The sequence below is a fragment of the Cydia strobilella genome, chromosome 26 (assembly GCF_947568885.1).
Source record: "Cydia strobilella chromosome 26, ilCydStro3.1, whole genome shotgun sequence".
NCBI lineage: Eukaryota > Metazoa > Arthropoda > Insecta > Lepidoptera > Tortricidae > Cydia > Cydia strobilella.
The window spans coordinates 1700249-1718857 of record NC_086066.1 but is presented as its reverse complement, the minus strand read 5'-3'; the positions used below and the strand labels follow the sequence as shown (position 1 = coordinate 1718857).

At 38.4% G+C, this 18609-nt stretch overlaps 1 protein-coding gene across 2 annotated transcripts in view; it reads left to right on the top strand.

Moving 5' to 3' along the window:
- Positions 1-2286: 2286 nt before the first annotated feature.
- Positions 2287-18609, top strand: part of LOC134753189 (limbic system-associated membrane protein-like) — an 81351-nt gene continuing 65028 nt past the window's right edge. Inside the window, exon 1 of one of the 2 annotated variants that reach the window (XM_063688990.1) lies at positions 2287-2329. The gene's annotated coding sequence lies outside the window, so the exon portion shown is untranslated. Of the gene's footprint in view, positions 2330-7543; positions 7713-18609 lie in introns of those variants that run through there. The other variant, XM_063688989.1, reaches the window with a different exon arrangement.

The window sequence follows — 18609 nt, the reverse complement described above, 5'->3', positions numbered from 1 at the left end:
TCTACTACATTCATTGCGTAAAACAGAAAACATAATATAATTTGTGCCACTCTTGCAGATTATATTTGTCGCTCTTTCTTGTATGCTCATCGGCTTGAAATGCCGAACAGAATGTGTTGCAAGCGACACCGTTTCACCAACTGTCCGTAAATAAAAATTACAGTCGCCATCAGATATATCGGAGCGGCCGAGGCTCTCACAAATATCTGAACACGCCTCTATTGTCAAGCCGTTAGAGTGCGTGTTCAGATATTTTTGAGCACCTTGGCCGCTTCGATATATCTGATGGCGACTGTACCTAATTATCGATAGTTACCAAGAGCAGCACTAGTGTTACGAACAAACAATTTTTCCAATTTATTAACGAATAAAGCATACAGATATACAGATCTTTATTGGTAAAATAAAGTACATTTTACAAGTCACTCAATTCTTAAAAATAAAATAAAAATAAAATTTCATACATCAATACAATCGTGCTTTCATGTTACACGGGACACGGGACTAAATATATTATCCAATTTCTTGCTTACCGGCAAAGATAGATATAACTCCGTAATAGATGGATACAGTCTAAGGAAAAAACGTGCCTCGAAAATCAAGAAAATTTGATTCTCGTTCAGAGGGAGCTACTAGTTTTGGCCTACAGTCGTATAGATGGCGTTGACGGTTTCGTTTGTTATTTAACAATTTTAACGCATATCAGTGAAAGAACATGGGTCAAAATCATAAAAATAATTAATGCAAATAAAAAAAATCATTTATCTATATTTAAATACATTCTATCGTATTTTTATAAATCTTCATTTTTAGTTTTAAAGTGTGTCGACAGATGGCAGTGAATTTACTGGGGTTACAAAATTTACTATGACAGTACCGCTCTAGTATAAGTTACTCTATGCTTACCGGTCAGGATCCAAAGGCAATCTTGCCATAAATTTCCTTTCTTTATTTTCAGATCGGTGCGCAAGAATTCCACAAATAGCACAAGTTCTATATTGTTTCCTTGGTCGTATTTTTATTAATATGCACAATCCGTTTTAGTAAATGATTTTTATATAATGATAACACGAATTAAAACCAAAAATACGACGAAAAGCTCGAAAACTAACAGAAAAAAATTCTAAACACAATATGGCGACAGAGTAGATAAAAATGGCGACTATCCGATGAAGTAAGATGGATAAACTGAGAGAATGAGAGGGCAATATCCGCCATTAGTATTTTGCACAATTCCATGCATATTGTATTTTTGTTCCTACTTGCGCCAGGCTGCTCTTTACTTTTATTAGACTGTTTGAGAAATAATTATAAACACTATTTGTAAGCATGTTTAAAACTAATTTAGGTATACCTTAGTATATAGTATATGATATTGTAATCATGAAATAATTCTTTATAATGTATTTTTAATTTAATGAACATAATGTTTTATTGTAACTTTAATTCTAGACATAATTTGTTTTCATTCTCAATTATGTGATGATAATAATTTATTTTCTGATGTTTGACATGTAATATTTTAAGAATATTATCAAAGAGGATATAATAAGATAGAGCGGTACTGTCATAGTAAATTTTGTATCCGCTGTAAATTCACTGCCATCTATCGACATATTTTAAAACTAAAATTGAAGATTTATAAAAATACGTTAAAATATATTTAAATATGGATAAATGATTTTTTTTATTTGCATTAATTATTTTTATATGATTTTGAGCCATGATATGCGTTAAAATTATAAATAACAAACGAAACCGTCAACGCCCTCTATACGAGAGTAGGCCAAAACTAGTGGCGCCCTCTGATCGAGAATCAAATTTTAGTAATTTTCGAGGCACGTTTTTTCTTTAGACTGTATCCATCTATTACGGAGTTACGAGTTAATCTATCTTTGATATTATGGATAAATGAGTATGAGTATATAAAATATTTTAAACGAGTAAAAGGCTTCACTTACATTACAATATATTGCATGCTATTTAAGATATTTGATATAGTTGGTTGGTTGGTTGGTATAAAATAAAAATAAGATGTAAATATGTATAATAAAATTAACATTTAACTTTTGTTATGAATAAAGAAACTGAAACTGAAACTTAATGGTCAGTAAATAAGAACAAAAAACTATATAGGTAGTCATCTTTTTCTTTTGAGTGCCAGTACTATAGTGTAAGACAAAGATAGTATGATTCTCTCTGTCTGTTTGAAATGAGACAGCCCTTAGACAAACTATAGATAAGCAGGTGCAACGCAATACATTAGATTATTTTGCTTGTTTCAGATAACAGTAACAATCACAAAACCCACACCGGGAGAAATAATGAGGTAAAGTACATTTTCAACTATATTTCCCGAGAGCAATTATTTCTGTGTAATGTCTCAGATCATATTACAATAGGGAATATTACGCGAAACTGCGCAGGGGGCGCCACTACCACAATTTGAGGGTCAATCGCAAAATAAGAAAATTGAAATTTCGTTATCTAACATATCTGTCACTCTTGCATAATCGAGCGATACAGAGGCAGATAGCGAAATTTCGAATTCGCGTTTCCCGGTAGGTTCTCTGTAAACAAACCGCCTTGATGCATCAATGTCATATTGTATTATCTCTGAAAAGTCAAAAACCTGTTAAAGGAACAGTATGTATAAGTTACTCTATGGTTTACTAAAAAGTGCTGCACTCTAGTGGCAGAACATTGCAGTAATATCCCCTATTGTCTGCGCGTAAAGACAAACGTTGGGGCTTGATGGCCAGCATAGAGTAACTTATACTAGAGCGGTACTGTCATAGTAAATTTTATAACCCCAGTAAATTCACTGCCATCTGTCGACACACTTTAAAACTAAAAATAAATATTTATAAAAATACGATAAAATGTATTTAAATATGGATAAATGATTTTTTTAACAAACGAAACCGTCAACGCCCTCTATACGAGTGTAGGCCAAAACTAGTGGCACCCTCTGATCGAGAATCAACTTTTCTTGATTTTCGAGGCACGTTTTTTCCTTAGACTGTATCCATCTATTACGGAGTTATATCTATCTTTGATGGCCAGATTTAGCGCTGATGTGGATGGCAGGTTGATGAAATGACGAAGGCAACAGGTTCTTCGAATTAACTACATTTAATTTGGTATTTTTACATTGTTTTTAGGGTTCCGTATCCAAAGGGTAAAAACGGGACCCTATTACTAAGACTCCGCTGTCCGTCTGTCCGTCTGTCTGTCACCAGGCTGTATCTCATGAACCGTGATAGCTAGACAGTTGAAATTTTCACAGATGATGTATTTCTGTTGCCGCTATAACAACAAACACTAAAAACAGAATAAAATAAATATTTAAGTGGGGCTCCCATACGACAAACGTGATTTTTTGCCGTTTTTTGCGTAATGGTACGGAGCCCTTCGTGCGCGAGTCCGACTCGCACTTGGCCGTATTTTTACTTAATTAACTTTATATAAAAAAATTGCAAAACTGAAGTAGGTATAGGCTACGTGGTAGTTCGGTGAGAGATCAAATTGTAAGTGTCATCCTCTGTATGGTTTGCACGACGGATCCGAAATGTATGGAAAGATCCGCGGATCTGGATCCAGATCCGGATAATTTCATACATTTCGGATCCGGATTGCAAACCCTAATCCTCTGTCTTCATTGGTGCGCGAAGGGATGACGAGCCGCTACACCATTGGCTGCCGATCACGACATATCTGATGTATGCCTCTCATTGGCTGCTGCCTCATATGTGTGTGACGTCATGGTACTCGTGGTAGGTGCATCGCAGCCGGGGATGAGCGCGCGGGTGGCTACTGGCTAGGCGCATAGAGTAACTTATACTAGAGCGGTACTGTCATAGTAAATTTTGTAACCCCAGTAAATTCACTGCCATCTGTCGACACACTTTAAAACTAAAAATAAATATTTATAAAAATACGATAAAATGTATTTAAATATGGATAAATGATTTTTTTATTTGCATTAATTATTTTTATATGATTTTGACCCATGTTCTTTCACTGGTATGCGTTAAAATTATAAATAACAAACGAAACAGTCAACGCCCTCTATACGAGTGTAGGCCAAAACTAGTGGCGCCATCTGATCGAGAATCAAATTTTCGTGATTTTTCGAGGCACGTTTTTTCCTTAGACTGTATCCATCTATTACGGAGTTATATCTATCTTTGCTAGGCGCGAGCCGGGCGGTCACGGGCCGCCGCCAGTTTCTAATGTTTCTATGCGCTTTAGGTTTTGCCATAACAACAATCATGTGGTCGGAGGCTTTCTTATTTATTAGCCGAGGTGTATAGTGTAGGTATACTATTTTCATTTCTTATGCTCTGAAAGAGGGTCATTGTCAGTTTTGTAACGCATTTTCACATACATTTTGTATGAACCGTTACAAAACTGACACCCAAAATTTGTATGAAAAACTGGGGACACTTTTTTTCTTTGTCTCATTCAATAGTACCTACTCGTGATTGAGTCTAAATAACCCAAAAGTTGATTTTTCGAAAAAAAGTAAATGGTACCATTTTTTCTGAAAACCCCCATAAATAAATATAAATAGAAAAATACTTATCAATAGAAACTTTGTCCGTCTGCTACCTCTTCACGCTTAAGCTGTACCGCTGACCCGCTGTTGATGAAATTTGATATTGGAGAAAGTTTGGGTTTCGGTCAAGTATATACACTACCGCTCATAACTATTTAGGCACTCATAATTTTTTCCATACAATTGTATACAAAATCGACTTTCAGAATTATACCGCTAAGTCGCAGTCACGTAACAGTTTTTTTTGTGCAGTTTACTTTTTTTAATTCAACAGACATATCGAGCTTCAAAATGATGTGCAGAATATTCGTGTACATTGCCTTTTTACCAAATGGCAAGCGTAAAAAAATCCATAAATCGTTTTATTTTGTATGAACTAGTACATAAAAGTTTTTTAAATCGTTGCATATAGTAAACACGAAATTTTAAAGAATGTCTTTGGCAACAATTTGAGGCTCAATATATTTACCTAAATAAAAATACAATCCAACATGTAAGAGAGTCATTTGCGATCGAACAGTATGATTTTGAAAATAATTTTTGTATACAATTGCATGGTGAAAATTGCGGGTGCCTAAATACTTTTGAGCGGTAGTGTACTTATATCGAATCGTTTTTTTCACGAAAATCTTCATTCTACACGGGTGATGTCGCGGGCAGATGCTAGTACATATGTTACATTCCTTGGGTTAAGCTGTAATCGAATGCCTAAGGTTATTTATTAATGAAAATTCTTCAAACGCACTCCGCTTACCCTCAGTTCAAACAAATAATTTGTGATATCATCTACTATAAGGGATCTTGTTGTCAATGGCGCTTACTTACGCATTTCGCATATGTATGACTTTGTATTCCAGAATCTACACGGGTCTCTTTCCATTGTTTTGCAGTTTTATAGCATACTAGCTATTGCCCGCGACTTCGTCTGCGTGGAGTTAGTAATTTGAGTAGCTTATTTTTTATCCAATATGCTTTTTATCGATTTCCCATACAAACTTCCACCCCCATTTTCACCCCCTTAAAGGATGACTTCTGGGATAATAACTACTCTTTGTCCTTCCTCGGGACTCAAACTATCTCTATACCAAATTTCAACTAAATCGGTTCAGTGGTTTAAGCGTGAAGAGGTAACAGACAGTCAGACACTCTCATTTATAAAATTAATATGGATTATTGTGTCAGTTGTCGTTGTCAATTACATTAACTTGTTTATGTCAAGCTGATAAAATAGATAGAATAAATACATTACTTTTACGAGAACACTTTTCGTATTTTAATTTTCACAAAATAACGTGAATTTTTTTTTTACAAAATTCAGTAAAAATATTTATATCCATGGCTGACCAAATTTGAAAGTATAATTTGAAAAAAATCCCTCAACATGCATGCATGCAGTAACATGAGTTAAGCTGCAGTAAAAAAATTACCTGTGCACGTTCTTAATAAAGCCGTAAGCGCCATAAATACCAAGGTCCCTTTCGTAAAAGCTAGAAAACATTACATTTGTGTTAGGAATCTATTAGACAACACCCAGGAGACGTACAGCGGAGGGAGGAACCCTCCGTGAGGGTTACCTGATCCAAGTAATATGCTTTTTATACCGCAAAAAATGCCAGTTTTTACCCTGCAACTTGTCCGTCCGCCGTTCGTTCCTGCAACTTGTTTTCATACATTTTTCACTGTTAATACGTTTTTCACCTCAGCAGCTCGAACAAGCCTACTTTCGTCACTCCCTGGAGTGAGGAAACTGTGACTTTCCTCACTCCAAGGAGTGACGAAAGTGCGACTTTCCTCACTCCAGGGAGTGAAACAATGAAACAAAGTCGCTTATTATTTAGTGAACGCCATGAACTGCCACTTCATACTTCTATTACGTATTCGTTTTTTTTTGTTTCTCTGTATAATCTGTGTAATTCGAAATACATTTTAACCTTTAATATGTTCTCACTACTGAGGTGAAAAATTATATGTGCAACACGAAAGCAAAGTTATTACATCTCGTGTTTTTAAGTCCCCCGCTACGCTCAAGATTCTAACTTAAAATCTAGGTACGTTATAGGTAATGGATGATAATAGTGCATCCGAATCAATTCTAGTGTGTAACTTTGTATAAATTTAAAAAGTCGTACATCTTACGACGAGCTTCTAGTGTGGGGTGTGGGGATATTGAACTTGATTAGTCGACTAGTATACGATCTGTATGTACGTCCCAGTTTAAATCTAAACGCAAGAACTTTCAAAAATAGCTTCAGTACCGCCTCTATAGCGATGCTGTGTACACAGTAATGCGGGGTCCATATAGGGCAACCATACTCCAGTACACTCCTCACCAGGCTGAATTGACAGCTTTGTCCTTCGACTCGCTCGAATTTGTATAGCGATCGTAAAGACTGGCGTCCATTAAAGCCGAATCGCGTCGAATCGAGCCTCGTTGAATCGAGTCGCATTTTTTCCGTGTGCGTTCATCACAGACGAATCGAAGCGAGTCGAAGTCACGGGCGCCTGTGCTGAGGTCGTGCTTGTACAGTTTGTCTATGATGGATAGTTCGGACGAAGAAATGCTATTGTTTCAAATTCTTCTTGAAGAAGAAGAGTGCGAGAGAGTGCACAAACACTGGGTACACGATATAAACAAGAAGCGGAATATCTACCACCCCTATTCCTTTGCGTGCAGTACCCTCCTGCCCTTGGCATTGGTCGGACGCACCGCACAGCACCCTGCCTTTGTTCGTAATCTGGTATTTTTCTCGTTAATACTGATAGAAATATTTCTATAACAGTATCAAATTATTGGGACTTGCGAACTATGTGTTACCTGTTGAATCGGTTTTAGGATATTGAGCAAAAATTATTTGTTTAATACTTAAGTTTCGGCTAATATTTTTTTTCTATGAGTCTACTACATTTGAACCCAGTTTTTATTAAGATTAAAACTGTGCCTGCTACCACTTTATTTATTATTTATATGTCAATTATGTGACAAAGTTTTGGGACACTTTTGTGACTTTAAAATGCTAAATTCAATTCGAATTTTTGTTAGTTTCGTTTAATAATAAAGTTATAAGTTTTTGGAACTGAAGACTTTAAAAGTTAGTGAAGTGTTGTGAGTGAACTAAATACGAACGGATTTTTCAAATTTCGACTTTGTTGGGTAAGTTGGATTGTTGAATAGTTAAATAAGTATTTGTGCCTCGAGAGAGCAAAGTTTATTTTTGACTCGAGTGAGCGCGATAATGATAAGCGAAATATTCATAGGTGGCAATAACTTTTCACTTCATTACGAAGAATAAACACTAACTACTAATAACTTTAACTTTAATTAGTATAACTTTTTTTTTGGTTCTATTTCTCGTTATAATTTATGAATCTATCCTGCACCAAATGGTTTGACCTAATGGTTGACTGCTAGAGAATGCCTTTTGGCATTAAGTCCGCCATTTGTACATTTTTCTTTGCTTGTGCAATAAAGTTTAAATAAGTAAATAAAATAAATAAATAAACAACATTAAATAAAAGCACCTTTTTAGGGTTCCGTATCCAAAGGGTAAAAACGGGACCCTATTATAAGGTTCCACTGTCCGTTTGTCTGTCACCAGGCTGTATCTCATGAACCGTGAAAGCTAGACAGTTGAAATTTAAACAGATGATGTATTTCTGTTGCCGCTATAAAAACAAATACTAAAAATTTAATTTGTACTGAACCCTCGGTGGGCGAGTCCAACTCGCACTTGTCCATAGAGGAGGTGAACATATCAAAAGTCCCCGGCTGTAGCCCTGGTGACGGGGGTGAGAGGGAGGTTTGAAGGTCCCATTTTTCGCAGAATTAAAGCAGAAATGCTCAAAGGGAACTTAATTAAATTAAATTAAATTAAATTAAACTATGAAAACGGATTATATCGCGTATATTGAATTTATAATACACCGAACCGAACCGAACCGTAACCAACGTAACCGTAATCGTGTTGTAACCGAAGACAATATTAAATTAAATTAAATTTATTTAAGACCAACAAAGGATCAATTTGGTTAGTAACACATTTTAATCTTACAACTAATGTTAGTAGGTACACACACAAACTTATTAACTATCTACATATTTACATATCTATTTACTTAAAGCACATGTGGAGTGCACTACAGTGGTTCAGGTATGCCCCATCTAACCTGTCAGCATTCATGGCCAGGATGCTGTTGGTGCTGTCCCTCAAGCAACCATGAAGCGGCTCTTTTGCTCATGATGGCAGCAAAACTATCCACGCGCGCCTCCGCAAACATTGTTGATGCGCTGCAGTAGCGAGGGAGCCCCATCAGCACCCTAAACGAATTATTATACTGTACTCGCAGGGCGCTGTACTGTCTTTGCGTGTAGTTCACCCACAGGCTGCTGGTGTAAAAAGATGTACAAAAGGCTCGGAATAATGTTACCTTCACTGTCGGTGAGCTAGAATATATATCTAGCTTATAATAGCTTAATGAAATACAAAATATAAAAAGTATTATCCAAAGCAATAAAGTAAACCGAAAGTTATTTAACTGGTATTTTAGCTGACACTTATGTTTGATAAGTCGAGAGAAAAAAAGGTACAATACAATACTTACATAAGTGTGTTAGGTAGGTTGTTATTAAGTGCTAAGTTAGGGAGTTTTATTTAGGGGGTAAATAAACTAGTTTGTTAAGTTTTTATTAAAGACTCCATTCGTTTTTAGGGTTCCGTACCCAAAGGGTAAAAACGGGACCCTATTACTAAGGCTCCGCTGTCCGTCTGTCTGTCTGTCACAAGGCTGTATCTCATGAACCGTAATAGCTAGACAGTTGAAATTTTCACAGATGATGTATTTCTGTTGCCGCTATAACAACTATAATATAAATATTTAAATGGAGCTCCCATACAACAAACGTGATTTTTTTGCTGTTTTTTTCGTAATGGTACGGAACCCTTCGTGCGCGAGTCCGACTCGCACTTGGCCGGTTTTTTTTTTATGTCAAAGGATAGTTAATGTTTTCCCTACAGTTTATACAAATCAACATAAAACAATATCTGGCTCATTTTTAAGAGGTCATAAAATATCTGTTTTATGAGTTATGCCGTTTTAATACACCGTCGTCTTTCCGATTTTTTTATGATCTATTCTTTTACGAGTTAACAAGACGCGTTAAAATTATATGTCTACAACACAAAGTAGGTTAAGTTTAGTGTGGTCAAAGAGGATATAATATTATAGAGAGGTACTGTCATAGTAAATTCACTGCCATCTATCGACACACTTTAAAACTAAAAATGAAGATTTATAAAAACACGATAAAATGTATTTAAATATGGGTAAATGATTTTTTTAATTTGCATTAATTATTTTTATGATTTTGACCCATGTTCTTTCACTGATATGCGTTAAAATTGTTAAATAACAAACGTCAACGCCCTCTATACGAGAGTAGGCCAAAGGTACTGGCGCCATCTGATCGAAAGTCAAATTTTCGTGATTTTCGAGGCACGTTTTTTCCTTAAACTGTATCCATCTATTACGGAGTTATATCTATCTTTGGTGTTGTTAAGCAACATTTTAAGTGCTAAGAAATAAAAACAGTTTTTTTTTTATCAGATATACAGTTTTAAGATTCTTTTAAATTACATGTTTAAATTATATGAAGCTCGGTATGACCATTAACAGGGAGGTTCTGGGATTATATTGAGCAACTTTTACTATGGGACCAACCACGAAATCGCGAAAAAAAAATGACCGTCCCATAGAACATGGACCAGCCAAAATGTATGAAACAGCCAAATTTTTTTTCGCGATTACGGGGTTGGTCTCATAGTTAAAAGTTGCTCAGTATAATCCCAGAACCTCCCTGGCAACGGGAATGCACTTATTTTTTAACCACCGTGTAAATCTATGTCTGGTACAGTCGCCATCAGATATATTGGAGCGGCCGAGGCGCTCACAAATATCTGAACACGCCTCTATTGTCAAGGCGTTAGTGCGTGTTCAGATATTGTGACCACCTTGGCCGCTCCGATATATCTGATGGCGACTGTACACGCTATCCCTGTTTAAACTACTGACACTAAAATTATATCCGTGGCATATCCGAATTGTGGCACTATTAGTATGTTAAAATATCAATTATAATATTTAATGGCCTCCAAGTTATGGCGTCGGAGTTCGTAACTAGTTTGATTGAATTTTAATTAAAATTGCGGACGATATGATTGAATGCGTTAATTAGTATATAACGCCCGTGTTTAGCTTTACATTAGCTGTTGTAAATAGTATAATATGTTTAACGTGTTGAACTATAACAAGTTTTTTTTTAATGATGAATAGACAGGCGTTTGACACATGTTCTGCGATTTTGGCGGTCTCTCCAGTTTTGCTGCCATAGAACTCGATAGCGTTACATTGCCGGTCTGCTCCGACTTCAAGTACCTCGGTTCGCTCCTACAGTGCGATGGCGATATTGACCGTGACGTGAAAAACCGGATTAGCACAGGATGGATGAAATGGCGACAGGTTACGGGAACCATTTGTGACGCCCGTATGCCCCTTCGGTTGAAGGGTAAAATTTATAAAACGATCATAAGACCTGTCGTCATGTATGAATCAGAGTGTTGGGCCCTAAAGGTGAGGGATGAAAAGAGATTGCATGTAGCGGAGATGAGAATGTTAAGGTGGATGTGTGGCGTGACGAGAATGGATAGGATAAGGAATGAGTATATAAGAGGAAGCCTGAAAGTTGCACCCATAACAGAAAAAGTAAGGGCAAATCGCCTAACATGGTACGGGCATGTGATGCGGAGGGATGAAAGTCATGTGACAAGAAAGGTATTAAGAATGAATGTGGAGGGAAGTACGAGGAGAGGAAAACCGAGGAAAAGGTGGATGGACTGTGTGAAAGATGATATGAAACTAACGCAAGTGAATGATGAGATGACGGGTGACAGAAATGTATGGAAGAAAAAGACATGCTGCGCCGACCCCAAGTGAATGGGACAAGGGCAAGCGAATGATGATGAGACAGGCGTTTGACCACGATCCCATCTGATGGTAAGTGATAATGCGGTCTACGGTGGAGCACGCTTACCTATGAGATACCTATTAACTCTTGCCTTGAAGAGCCCCAGATTGTACTCATGCGGAAACACAGACTCGGGCAGGGCGTTCCACTCCTTGGCAGTTCGCATAAGAAATGTGGAAGCAAAACGCTTCGTGCGTATTTTTGTATTTTTGGAGTTCCTACCATGAAGCGATGCCGGAGTGCCGTTTGTCTTGTGGTGTGAGTTTTTTAATATTTATAATAATATGTCTTTAAAAGACAGTCTTTTAATATTTATAATAATGCGTCTAAAAGCGAGCTCTTGCAATTTAAATCAGGCAATAAAAGTTACCAAATTCAAGAGGTTAAACTTAATTACAAAAGTACCTTTAAACCAGTAAGATTTGTCTCGATATTCTTTCACCACAATAAACAATTACCGGTAAAACTAATATAGTCGCAACAGCGACCATCTGATACGAGTGACGTTGACAAATCGCAGCTCATTCTGCGATAATTAATTTATTTTTAATTTATTCGTGCGCTCCGGAATAGTGCCTGACTAACGGGACAGGGGCTAGTAAATATGAGACTGACAACCTTCACAGAACGTATGCCCCAACATGTGCCTCATTGTTACTTACCAGGATTCGCCCTGCTACGTAAGGAGGGACACTACCTCCTGGGCTAGGAGGCCGTTTTTTATTTATTTATATGGGGCTTATTTTTTTAAATGATACAAGATATATTTATTTATTTAATCTTTATTGCACAAAAGAAAATACAATCGTACAAAAGGCGGACTTAATGCTATGAGGCATTCTCTACCAGTCAACCTTCGGGCAAAGCAGATAATTTGTAGGCGGTGCAACATAGTGATTACATATATACAAGTATAGTTAAATAATGGATAGGCATAGACATACATACATATATCTGTATATATAATATTCATATAAATACATACAATATACATAAATACAAATACATAAGATATCAGATGAAACTTTCAAAACAGAAACACTAAGAATTCATCGTTCTGCCAGCAAAGTACTCACGTAAGGATTTTTTAAATGCAAATCTATTCGGACACTGTCTAATTTTAACAGGGAGACTATTCCAAAGGCGAGCTGCCTGAATAGAGAAAGAATAGGACATGAAACCTGTTCGGTGAGATGGTATGGACAAAGAAAGGTTGCCAGTAGAGCGAAGTTGACGGACACGAGAAACACCATAGTAGTTGAAGAAAGATTTGAGATATTCGGGAGATTGGGGATCATTAATAACAGAAAAGAGGGTGCAAAGCATGCGAATATTTCGACGAACACGTATAGGAAACCAGCCGAGTTTAGAGCGGAAAGAGGAGACATGGTCGTATTTACGAAGACAGAAAATGAAACGAATGCAGTTATTTAGTAAACGATCTAACTTGTTCAAGAGCTCTTCATTTAAGTCTGGGTAACACACATCACCGTAGTCAATTATGGGTAGGATTAATGTCTGTGCTAATAATATTTTTGTTTTAACGGGTAAAAAGTGTTTAAGTCTGTTAAGGGCATGTAGAGATCCAGTGACTTTTCGGCAAATTTCAGCTACCTGTATCTTCCAACTCAGGGTGCTGTCTAAATAGACGCCTAGGTCTTTTACACTCTGGCTGTAAGGAATCGGAGTGCCATATATATATATAGACTAATCCATTCAGCCATTTTCAATTTAGAGCAGTTCAAAATCAACTCAGGATGTTAGACTATGTTACATATTTGTAATCTACTCACAATGCCCTTTCATTTGGTACCCCACATGGTATGTTTAAAAGAAAAAAGTTAAAAACTGCCGATTTTGTGACGTCACATTTATCCCCCCCACACTCTTAGAAAATGACAAGTTCTTATTTCGTACTCTGTAGAGTCTACCGAACACAACGATACCACTTGTCGGTAGTATACTGTACAGTCACATCGAATAGTGTTTAAGGCCATCTGGCCGCTGTACTAATAGTAAAAGTTGAACATAGCAATGAGTTCAATGGCGTACATATTTTGTATAACCTAAAAATGTCATAGCAATGAGAACGGTCACGGACTTTAATTGTTGAGCCATTAAGGACCCACTTTACATTGGCCATTTCATACCGTTAGTATTGATAAATAAAGCGCAGGTGGTCCAGCGGTAAGAGTGTGCGCCTTTCAATACGGAGGTCGCGGGTTCAAACCCCGGCTCGTCCCAATGAGTTTTTCGGAACTTATGTACGAAATATCAATTGATATTTACCAGTCGCTTTTCGGTAAAGGAAAACATCGTGAGGAAACCGTAGTAATCCCAATAAGGCCTTAGTTTCCCCTCTGGGTTGGAAGGTCAGATGGCAGTCGCTTTCGTAAAAACTAGTGCCTACGCCAATTCTTAGGATTACTTGTCCCATGAGCCGTGGCAAAATGCCGGGATAACGCGAGGAAGATGATGAGTATTGACAACCAAATTAGATGGATAAGCAATTCAAGTCTGTGACCATACAATGGCGTACATATCTATGTCTTGTAAGAGCGAAGCGTATCACTGAGATGTGACCCTTCTGTACTGCTGCAACGCACACAGTTTGTACACAATTTTACACCATTTCTGTCTCATTTTTATTATGGTATTTTCGTTATAATTTTATTTATTTGTTAGTGTAAGTAGTAATTATTTTGTTTTTCGTTTCTGATGTGTTTGTAAATTTATACTGTGTGTAATTGCAGCTGCCAAATTAATCATTTATCTATATATCTATCTATCTATCTTGTATCGCTTAAAAATGTCACTGCAGTATTTTATATCGCCACCTACAACAATGACATAAAACTCGGCGTTGTATGGAGGTTAGCAGTCTTGATTATTTTACTACTCTCTGGTTCGGAAGTACTGTTCATAGTGTTCATTAATCTAACCATCGAGCATGTCTGAATTAACTCTAGCGTTTTTAGGGTTCCGTACCCGAAGGGTAAAAACGGGACCCTATTATTAAGACTCTGCTGTCCGTCTGTCTGTCTGTCACCAGGCTGTATCTCATGAACCGTGATAGCTAGACAGTTGAAATTTTCACAGATGATGTATTTCTGTTGCCGCTATAGCAACAAATACTATAAAGTACGGAACCGTCGGTGCGCGAGTTTGGCCGGTTTTTTTAAATAGATATTTTTATTTTACAAAATTAACCTTCCTTTTAAATTAAAGGCATAATTCATTGCTTATGGGCAAGATTCGAATTTGCGTCCTTTGGGAAACCGGTCCAATCGCTCTCAACCAGCTGAGCTACCGATGTAGTGTATAATTGTTCTCAATCGTATTTTTGTCTAATTATTGTTTTCGTAAAATTTCGATAAAATTTAGTCGGTAGATTTTGTTTCCTATGCTGTTATATATACGAAAACGTTGGGTGTTTGGGAGATTAGCGATTCAGGAGGTCTCAGGAACAGCAGGCGGGGCTCTTCAATGACGGCTTCTTATTTTGATTTTACAAAATTGTTTTTATTTTAAATTAATTAAATGCAAATTTACAGTGGTTGAAAGTAAGGCGATTTTTATATAAAAATGCAAATAATCGCGTGAGCGGCTTGTGTGTCGTGCCGTGTAGATGGTAAAGTGTGTGGCTATCGCCGCGCTCCCGCGCGGCCGTGGTTGGAACTCCGCCTCTTCTTGGGAAGCCCGCTAGGTGGCGTTAGGCTCGCGAACATGCCCCCGGCCTTGAAAGCACCCGCTTTCAAAGTGATTGTGGTGATGTGGATGGGGCTGGCGCAGCTTCACTCTCTGGCGGCATCAAGAGAGGGCAAAGCTTGGTAAATGCCCTGCGTATGACCCCGCTCGCTGTTTTTACGTCAGCGACGCGGGAAACTCTGTCGTGGCCTGTGAACAGAGCTACCACTCGTCCCAAACGCCATTTGAGGGGTGGTAGATTATCTTCTTTGACCAGAACTAAGGAGTTGTGAACGATATCCTGGCCGTGCGTCTGCCATTTCGTTCTGGTCTGCAGCTCAGAAATGTATTGTTTCGACCATCTCTGCCAAAAGTGTTGTCGCATTTTCTCCAGCATCTCGTAGCGTGGGAGCCGGCCCGTCTCTGCCGTCAAGTCCTTGTAGGGCGGCGCTGTCAGCGGTCGGCCAATAAGGAAATGAGCTGGGGTTAATGCGGAAAGGTCGTTTGGGTCTGTGGAAAGAGGATGCATGGGTCTGGAATTCAGTAGGGCCTCGGACTGAGCCAAAATCGTGCTAAATTCCTCAAAAGTTAAATTCGCGTTGCCAATAACGCGCTTCAGGTAATATTTGCAAGACTGTACAGCTCTCATACACAAACCTGACATATGTGGAGCATAAGGGGGGTTAAAATGCAAATTAATGTTATCATTAGCGGCACACTCAATGATATTATCCGCGTTGCCTTGTAGGAACGATGAAAGTTCTTTCATTGCCCCTACAAAGCACCGGCCATTGTCCGAATATATGACGTTAGGCTTACCACGGCGCGAAATAAAGCGTTTAAGTGCGAGTAGGTATCCTTCGGTACTAAGACTTGTGACCAAATCAAGATAAACCGCGCGCGTCGTGAAGCATACTATCAGACAGATGTAAGCCTTTTGAGGCTTCGCTCCCCTACCCCTACGGTTAAGTACATATACTGGCCCCGCGTAGTCTACCCCGCAGCTCATAAATGCGAACCCGGGTTCCAAACGTAGTGAAGGTAAGTTACCCATAATAGGCGCGAACGTCTTCGCCTTCATGCGAATGCAGGTTACACAGGTGCGTACCACTCGCTTTGCTAAATTAGTGCCTCCGAGAGGCCACCAGCAGTCTTTGATAGTAGCAAGCAGGAGACTAGGAGGCGCATGCAGTAATCGTATGTGCTCACTTTGAAACAATAGCTGTGTGAAACGATGTTTCGAACAAAGCAAAATCGGATGTTTTTTGTCGTATGAAAAACTAGTCGCATTACTAATACGACCACCGACCCTTATTAGTTTATCTGTGTCTAAAAAGACATTTAATTTATTGATCCCGCGCGTGTGTTTAACAGGTAAGTTATTTATCATCTTATCATACTCAACAGGAAAAGATTTCATTTGCGAAAGACGCGCCAGATGTTGCATTGATGCATTCAATTCGTCAACAGTCAGCGGGCCAGTTTTACGATTTATTTTGTTTGTAATGCGTGTGTTGTTTATAAATCGCAAAACATAAGCACCCGCGCGCCGTAAGCGGTTAAAAGACGAAAACCTGTCGAATTCGAATACATCGGTGTTAATTTGGCTTGTCATACTAATTGTATTTGTTTTTATTTCAGGTAAATCGTCCGGTATTATTTGGGAAGTGCGAGATAAAGTACTAGGTAACCAGTCGGATTCCGGTTCATGCAAAAAGGGCGGTCCATTGAACCAGAACGAATTATCAATAAGCGCGTCAAGTTCAAGGCCGCGGCTAACTAAATCAGCTGCGTTATTTTTGCTACTTACATGTAACCACTGCGCGCTCCCGGTTAACTCGTTTATCTCCGACACTCTGTTTTGAACAAAAGTTTTAAGCGTGTGGGGTGACATTCGGACCCACCCAAGAACAATTGTGCTATCACACCAAAAATACACAGAATCGAACTTCACTTTAAGCGATTTAATTACTTTCGAGTACAGCCTAGCAGCTAACAGCGCGCTTAATAATTCAAGTTTCGCGATACTGACGGATTTCAAGGGAGCGACCTTACTCTTCGAACACAACAGATGCACTGTTATGACCTCATTATTATTTCCCGAAAGCGTACGTACATATGCACAGGCTCCATAGGCCGCTTGACTAGCATCACAAAAAAAGTGCAGCTGTGTGCAATGCGCAGACGCATTCATTACATAACGAGGAATGCGGAGGCTATGTATGTGTTGTGTATGTATGAGTATGTATCTACGCCAGGCTGATGCGACATCCTCAGGTACTTCCGAGTCCCAATCTAAGCGGCAAAGCCATAGTTTTTGAAGTAAAATTTTGGCAATAATTATGGCCGGCGAAAGTAGCCCGAGAGGATCATACATTTGTGAAATTACAGATAATATTTTGCGTTTTGTTATCGGTTCGTTATTATTATCCATTTGTATTTTTGCCGTGTAATAAAATTCGTCAGTGTTGTTAGTCCATCCTAAGCCGAGTGTTTTACTTTGACAGTTGTCGCCTAAACATAATTCGCGTGACGTAATTTTTGACGAGGAAAATTCCGAAACGTCAAAGTTAAACACCCATTTTCGGAGTGGGAAACAACCTGACTGCAGTACGTCGGTGACCTTTTCACAGATATCAATTAAAGCGTGTTTATCATTATTTCCTGTAATTAGGTCATCCACGTAACAGTCTTCCAATATAGTGCGAGAGACCGCTTCGTCTGCACATTCCTTTGCCAGCTGATTGAGACAACGGATGGCTAAAAAGGCCCCAGAAGAAGTACCGAAAGTTACCGTATTAAGTTGGTAAACATTTAGCGGCGCCGAAGGGTTCTCTCGCCACAATATTAGTTGAAGGTTCCGTTGGTCGGGTTGAATAAGGACTTGTCTATACATTTTCGCCACGTCTGCGCAGGCGACGTATTTATGTTCGCGAAAACGTAACAATATAGAAAAAATATCGTTTTGTATGGTCGGCCCGACTAATTGCAAATCGTTCAGGGATTTCCCAGAACTAGTGGGCATTGATCCATTAAATACAACCCTTAAGCGTGTAGTGAGACTATCCTTTAATACAGAGTGGTGTACAAGAAAGCAGTAAGGCTTTGTGTATGTGTGTATAAGTGACATGTGCCCTAGCTCAATGTATTCACGCATAAAATCGGAGTACATCTTTTTGTGCTCGGGGAACCGCTCGAGTTTGCGTTCTAAAGATAAGAACCTACTCCTAGCTACATCGTAGGTATCGCCGAGCGCATCAGCTGATTCCTTTAGGGGTAAACGTACTAAAAAACGACCATGTTTATCGCGTTGCGTAGTCGAAGCGAACAGCTGTTCACAGGC